Source organism: Humulus lupulus, chromosome 2 (genome assembly GCF_963169125.1).
Source record: "Humulus lupulus chromosome 2, drHumLupu1.1, whole genome shotgun sequence".
NCBI classification, from domain to species: domain Eukaryota; kingdom Viridiplantae; phylum Streptophyta; class Magnoliopsida; order Rosales; family Cannabaceae; genus Humulus; species Humulus lupulus.
The window spans coordinates 27,828,988-27,836,254 of NC_084794.1; positions in this window are offsets into that span (position 1 = coordinate 27,828,988).

Genomic DNA, 7,267 nt, shown 5'->3' on the forward strand with positions numbered 1-7,267 from the left:
CTGTGGTGACACCAAGATGATCCCGGCGCCGGCCCCGTTCTCGTTCAAGGCTCCGTCCACGAAGATTTTCCAAACGGGCGCTGCGGGGGCCGCGGGGATACTATCTTCTGGGGGGACCCCGGAACATTCGACGATGAAATCGGCCAGGGCCTATCCCTTGATGGACACCGGGGGCACGTAAGATATATCAAATTGGCTCAGCTCCATTGCCCATTTCAGGAGTCTCCCCGACGACTCAGGTTTCTGCAACACCTGCCGCAGGGGATGGTTTGTTAAGACCTTTATGGCGTGAGCCTGGAAGTAGGGTCGAAGCTTCCGGGATGCCATCAAAAGGCAGAAAGTCAGTTTTTCGATCAACGGGTACCTAGATTCGTCGTCTAGTAATCGCTTGCTCACGTAGTATACCGGGAGTTGTGTCCTTTCCACTTCTCGTACCAACGCGGCGCTGATGGCATGATCGGTCATGGCTAGGTATAGATACAAAGGCTCTCCTTCGACTGGCTTCGCCAGAATGGGGGCCTTTGCCAGGTGTTCTTTCAGCTTCTGGAAGGCTTCTTCACACTCGGGTGACCACTCGAACCGCTGTCTCCCCCGAAGGACGTTGAAAAAAGGGACGCTCTTGTCCGTGGCCTTAGAAACGAAACGGCTCAGGGCGGCCAATCGTCCCGTCAGGCTTTGGACGTCCTTGTGCTTCCGGGGAGGGGCCATGTCGATCAGCGCCTTGATCTTCTCTGGGTTGGCTTCAATTCCTCGGAAGCTCACTATGAAGCCCAGGAACTTCCCAGAAGCTACGCCAAAGGTGCATTTCTTAGGGTTCAGCTTCATCCCGTACTTCCGGATCACTACGAAAGCCTCCGCCAAATCGTCCGAATGGTCCTGCGACGTCTTGGACTTGACCAACATATCGTCGATGTATACTTCCATGTTTCGCCCTAGCTGGGCCCAAAACATTCGATTGACGAGCCTCTGGTAAGTTGCTCCGGCATTTTTGAGTCCGAAGGGCATGACTATATAGCAATAGATGCCCTTGTCGGTTTGGAAACTGGTGTGCTCCTGATCTGCCACGTGCATGGAGATCTGGTTGTAGCCTGAGTAGGCGTCCATGAAACTTAAGATCTCGTAACCGGACGTAGCATCCACCATTTGGTCTATTCGGGGGAGCGGGAAACAGTCCTTCGGGCACGCTTTGTTGAGGTCCGTGAAGTCGATGCAAGTTCTCCAGGTCCCGTTAGGTTTCGGCACCAAGACCAGATTGGCCAACCATACGGGTTATACCGCTTCGCGGATGAAATTGATGGAAGACAACTTCTCCACCTCCAGCTTGAGGGCCTCGGCCCTTTCCGTCCCCAAAGGTCTGCGCTTCTGGCGGATCGGGGTCACGTCTGGGTCAATACTTAACACGTGGCAGATGATATTGCGGTCGATCCCGGTCATATCAGAGTAGGACCATGCCAGAAGATCCTGGTTTTCCTGGACTCGGGCGATAATGGCGGCCCGAATGTCCGCCGGCAGGCTCCTTCCCACTTGGATGACCCTGGCCGGGTCGGTTTCGCTGATGCATACCTCTTCTATTTCGTCCATTGGCTCCAGGACGTGCCCGTCCCCTATTCGCGGGTCCAGATCGTCCTCTTCCTGGACTACTTGCTCAACTGGGCGGAGGGCCGGCTCGACGGGCTCCTCCCGGACCATATATACGGGACGGGCAGAGACATGGTAACACTTTCTAGCGCTTTTTTGATCTCCCCAGACAGTCCCTATTCCTCTGTTGCTGCACGAGAACTTCATGCATAGATGGTGGATGGAGGTGATGGCCCCGAACTCGACCAGTGCGGGCCGGCCAAAGATGACGTTGTACACAGTTGGGCAATCCACCACAACAAAGGTGCAGAACTTGAACGAGTGCTGCAACTCATCCCCCAGCGTCACTGGCAGCTGGACTTTTCCCATGGGGAGAAGCGCATCTCCGTTGAAGCCGTAGATTTGGGTCGGGCAGGACGCCAGATCAGCCTCCGTCAGGCCAATGGTGGCAAAGGCGGGTTTGAACAACAAGTTGACGGAGCTTCCGTCATCCACCAACACGCGGGATACCAACTTGTTGGCAATTTGAGCATCTACGACCAACGGGTCGTGGTGCGGAAAGTGGACGTTGCGGGCATCGTCCTCCGTGAACATGATGGGGAGGTTAATCAGTTTAGGGCGCTGAGCCGGGGCCTGGACAAGGGCACAAACTTCTTGGTCATGGTACAGCTCGCTCAGATAGCGCTTTTGGTCATTCTTCGAAGGTCCTCCTAGGTGGGGTCCGCCCGATATGGTTGGCACATGCCCGTCTACTCGAGGGGGCGCTGCCCCGGAAGGGTAGGGCATTCCAGGGCCGGGAACCTGCGCGGCTATGGTCCCCTGAGGGGCCTGCGCTGGAGGTCCCTGTGCATACCCTCCCTGGGGCGGGTATGCACGAGTCGTCATCGGCGCCGTGGATTGTCTGGGGCTTGCTGACATACCCAGGACACTCACGGGCATTCTCACCCACTGATGGAGGTGCCCCAGCTTGATGAGGTTTTCAATCTCATCTTTGAGCTGTCGACACTCGTCGGTGGTGTGGCCCACATCTTTGTGATAGGCACACCGTTTGCTAGTATCCCTGGGATTCCTTCCCCCCTTAAACATGGGGCTAGGCTTCCGGTAGTGGACCGCTCTTTCTGTCGCCAGGTAGATGTTTTCCCGGGTGTCCACCAAGCTGGTGTACTCCGAATATTGGGGCTCGTAGCCCCTCTTCCCTTTTTTGGCCAGCTCCGACCGGTTTTGGCCTTTGCCGGATGGCTTCCCCCGGGAGGGATTCACACTTGCCTCGGTTACTCTCGTCTGCGATTGCTGGGCTACGACGGGGGCCATACTATGTCCTGCCGGTGCGACACCATAACCAGAGAAGTGCGTTGATTGGGCCAGGGCGTACCCCGAAGCGGCAGGGCCGTATACCGTAGGTGTGTAACTGATGCCGGGCATGACGGCCGTCCCCGGGACTATGGGGGGCGTGACGTAGGACTGCGCAGGGAACTGTCCCGCACCTCCCGGAATCGTCTGAGGGATGGGGTGAGGAGCCGGGGGCCACCCAAAGGCCTGGATCTGAGCCTCCTCCCAGTTGATGAATCCTTGGGCCCTCCTGATGAATTCTTCCAAAGTGGCGGCTTTACTGCGCTGCATGTCATCCCAGAGTGGGGAACCGGCCCGGATCCCAGACTGCAGTGCCACCAGGCGCTGTTCGTCATCGACCTTGGTCTTGGAGGCTTCTTCAGTGAAGCGCTGTATGTAGGCTCTCAATGTCTCCGCGGGTAGTTTCTTAATATTGGCGAGGGCGCTGATTTGCATGTCCATCCTCATGGCGGCCACGAACTGCTTCCGGAATGCCTATTGTAGCCCGGACCAAGTTTGGATGGACCCCGGTTTAAGCCTTTTCCACCACTCTTCGGCGGGACTGCCCAACGTGATGGAGAAGCAGAGGCATTTGCTGTCGTTGCTGACGTGAGCCACGGTCATGAGTCGGTTGTACCGGGACAGATGATCCCTGGGATCTGTATTTCCAGTATAGGCGGTGAGGCTTGGCATCTTGAACCCCTTGGGCAGTATGGCGTCCAGGATGTGCCTCGCGCACGACTCTTTATCCTCTTCGTCAGAGTCGGTGTCCGCGCCTTCCTGCTTGCGGACCAAGCGATCCGTGACCTTTTTCAATGCGGCCATTTGCTCCATGAGCTGCTTGGCCGTGCTATCCTCCAGGGGGATTCTCTCGTTCCTCCTGTCATTGATGTCGTTCCTGAGGTCGCCGTCTCGAGGAAGGATTTTTTCCTTGCGGGCCCACTCCTTCCGGGCATTCAGTCCGTCACGTAAATCTACCCGGGAAGTATCGTCCCCTGAATTGAGAGCATTACGATCCTCGCGGCGAGATCGTTCCCGACGGTTCTTGTTGACCGAAGCACTCGGGTGCAAAGACCTTTCCCGCCCGCTTGGCCCTGCGGGGTGCCGGGGCTGCCCGTTCTGTGGCCGCGCTCCTTGTGGATCTATTGGGTGGCCTCGTCCTGAGACGGGGCGCACCTTCTCTTTCCTAGGCAACGGCCGTGAACGTGCCTCGACTTTCTTGACGGGGGTGGCCTTCTCTCGGGTCTTCCGTCGCTCCTTGTCCGGGACTCTCAAAGCTGCATCGGGAAAAGGCTTTGGGGGACGGATCGGACTAGCACCCCTGGGGCCCCTGGCTTGCTCTTGGGGAGCGGGTTGTTGCGTTTCTGGAAGTGGGCCAGCTGTGGGGTTGGCTGCTGGGCCCTGTGCGGCTATAAGCAGAGACTCCTGCACCCGGCGGTGTGCCTCCGCCTGTTCAGCCATCTTGGCTTCCTAATCCAGGATCTGCTGCCTTAGTCTAATCACCTCCAAGTCTTGCTGATCGTTGCGAGGGATCCCGGGGTCCGCGACTTCATCGTTATACTCCCCCTCGTTCTAGTAATCTTCTTCGTTTTCTACTTCGTACTCTGCCCCACCCTCGTAATCTTGTGACTCATCTTGGTGAGACGTCTGAGGAGGCACGTCCTCAGGCAGGTCCTGAGGAATGTGCTGAGAAGGCAGCGGGTCTCCGTTACCTTGCTCTGGGTTGGTAGGGTCGAAGGTGGTCTGTCGTGTGTTCGCCATCATAGTAAAGGCCGTTGGCGCCAGCTTCCTTCAGCTCTCAATGAAAGCACCAAACTGTTAACCGAGATTTTTGGCAACTATATTAATGAACAATATTTACTGATAATAATAATGAAAGTAGAAGATCGACACGAGGTTTTTACATGGTTGGGGCGTTAACTAGCCTTAGTCCACGAGTCTATATATTAGAGCTATAAGAGGCTTTTACAATGGAGTTTTCTGACTCTATCTGAACAGAGTTTCTGCCTTTTTTCTCTTTTTTCTCCCTTTTGTGCGTTGTTCTACAGCTTATATTTATAAGCTCAGGGGAACACCGGGTCTGGGCCGGATCCGACCTGATCCCATCAGAGAAATGGGTACAAGGGGCCTTTCTAGCGGAGGTCCAATACAAAAAGGTATACAATACACGAAATTCAAACCAGCTAAGGCCCAATTGGTTTACCTGAGACACAAACCTTCGCCCGACAAAACGGCGCTTTGGCTCTGACCACTTCGAGTCACGAGGTTGATTCAGGAGACAAGACCGGTCAGGGTACTTGGCTGCACAGTCCTGACACACCAGTGGGCAATCCCGAGGCGACCTTTTTTGCAGGAGAAAAGTGGGGGACAATGCCCACGCGAAATGAGGCGGTTTCAGGATCCTGGACGCCTGGCCCTTCAATTGGGGAGGAGGTGACCCAGGTCCATTTACCTTTGGCCCGCTTCATTTACCTCGGGCCCGGACCATACCAGGCTCCGGGATAGGGACACGTAGGCCGCGACGGTCCGGGCACTCTGGACATCGCCGGGATCGTTCAAGCTGAAGATGAACCCGGAGGGACGTCCCGGACCCCTCCAGACGGGCCCAGTCTAGAGTCCCTAGTCCATACCAGTTACCTTGGGCGATATTCAAACCAAGGGACCTTGGGCCAGGCCCATACGCCGAGCCGGAACTCTGACCGTGGGCCAGGGCGAAGGTCCAAAGCCCTTCCAGGAAATGGGGATAACAAGTATCACTCACTAAATTTAACAATATTAGTCCATTGAGGCATTTTCACTAACACGTGGTTTGCATTACAAGAAAAGAACCCAATAAATACCTAAAAAACAATTAAATCTGCTAAGCAAGCTTAAGATTAGTAAGGTCAAATAGTTCTTAAATCCATGAAAATAATAATCAGGACAACCAAACCCAGTACATAGTTAAAATACACACAATTAAAGCCTAACCAATGCAGAAATGAAACCATAAGTAAAAGAAGCAAAAATCCGCCAATATATTATAACACTCATATTTATATAATACAGCCACGAGCCCAGAAATCAGAAATGAGATAACAAATACCAAAAATCAGTAGGGGATAATAAGAACACAGCAGTAACAATAATAGTCAGGCATCATATTGCAATTAAGTATAAAAGACACCATTATCCACAGTTGATGATGATTAATTTGAACAAGATTAACTAAAATCCTGATACTTTAAATGTGTGTATAAACTTTAAATTTTTCTCTACAAAGCAAAGCATATTATTTTTAAAACAACTATGACATCGAAACCACCCTAAGCCAAAATGAACAAAATACATATATACATTTTATCCCCGTTGGACTCAGTAAATATATGGATGTGAAGACATCCATATATTTACTGATAAGACTTGATTATCAGTAAATAATCACTAAATTTTACTAAATAAGACTTCACTAAATTTTGAGTTGCAAAAACAAATATTCCACGACTGTTTTATATTATACCATTGACAGAAACAATAAACCTCTAAAAGCAACTCAGATTTGGGTTAGCAAAAATCAAACAAAGGATAAAAATAAGGATAAAGGGTTCAATTAACAAAATCAAACAGCATATCTCCTAATTTACTAGCCTAGCAAACTGTCAAAATCAACACAAACAACACACAAGTTTTCATCCATATATCACTGCAACACACAAATTCTCATAACCTACTTCACTAAGACATGCAAGTTTTCTACATTCTGTTATCATCGCAGCACACATAATTCTCAGAACCTACTTCACTACGGATGAATACCTAAGATATCCAAACTCCACTAAAGTTATACAATTAATATTCAAAATTGTGAAAGATTTAAAAATAAGAAAAATCAAATACAACATACCTCTTGCAAGCCAAGTATCAATCCAATGCTTTAAGTTTGACATATCCACTTGGTCATATTCTATCAAGCTCCTCATATCCACTTGGTCATATTCTATAAAATTTAATTGAATATACACATAAATGTCAAATTTTCAAAATTTTATACTACCATGATATCCTTTGTCATTCTAGTCAAACTTAAATATTTTAGAACATTACACTCAATGCTAGAAGAATAGATAGAAGGGAAGCTACATGGGACATGAGAGAGAGTTCACGAGTGTGTTTGAAGAAAGTTATATTAGAGTTTTGGCAAATCTATTATAAAATTGGGTAAAAAACAAAAAATAAAGTGCTTGAAATGAAATATTATATATGGAATCTTATTAGTGTATAAGTATAATCCACAAAAAATATATATATAAATGATTTATATGTGATATAGGCCAGCTTATTAGTGAGTTCTACAAGTATTTTGCACCCTATAGATTCATAC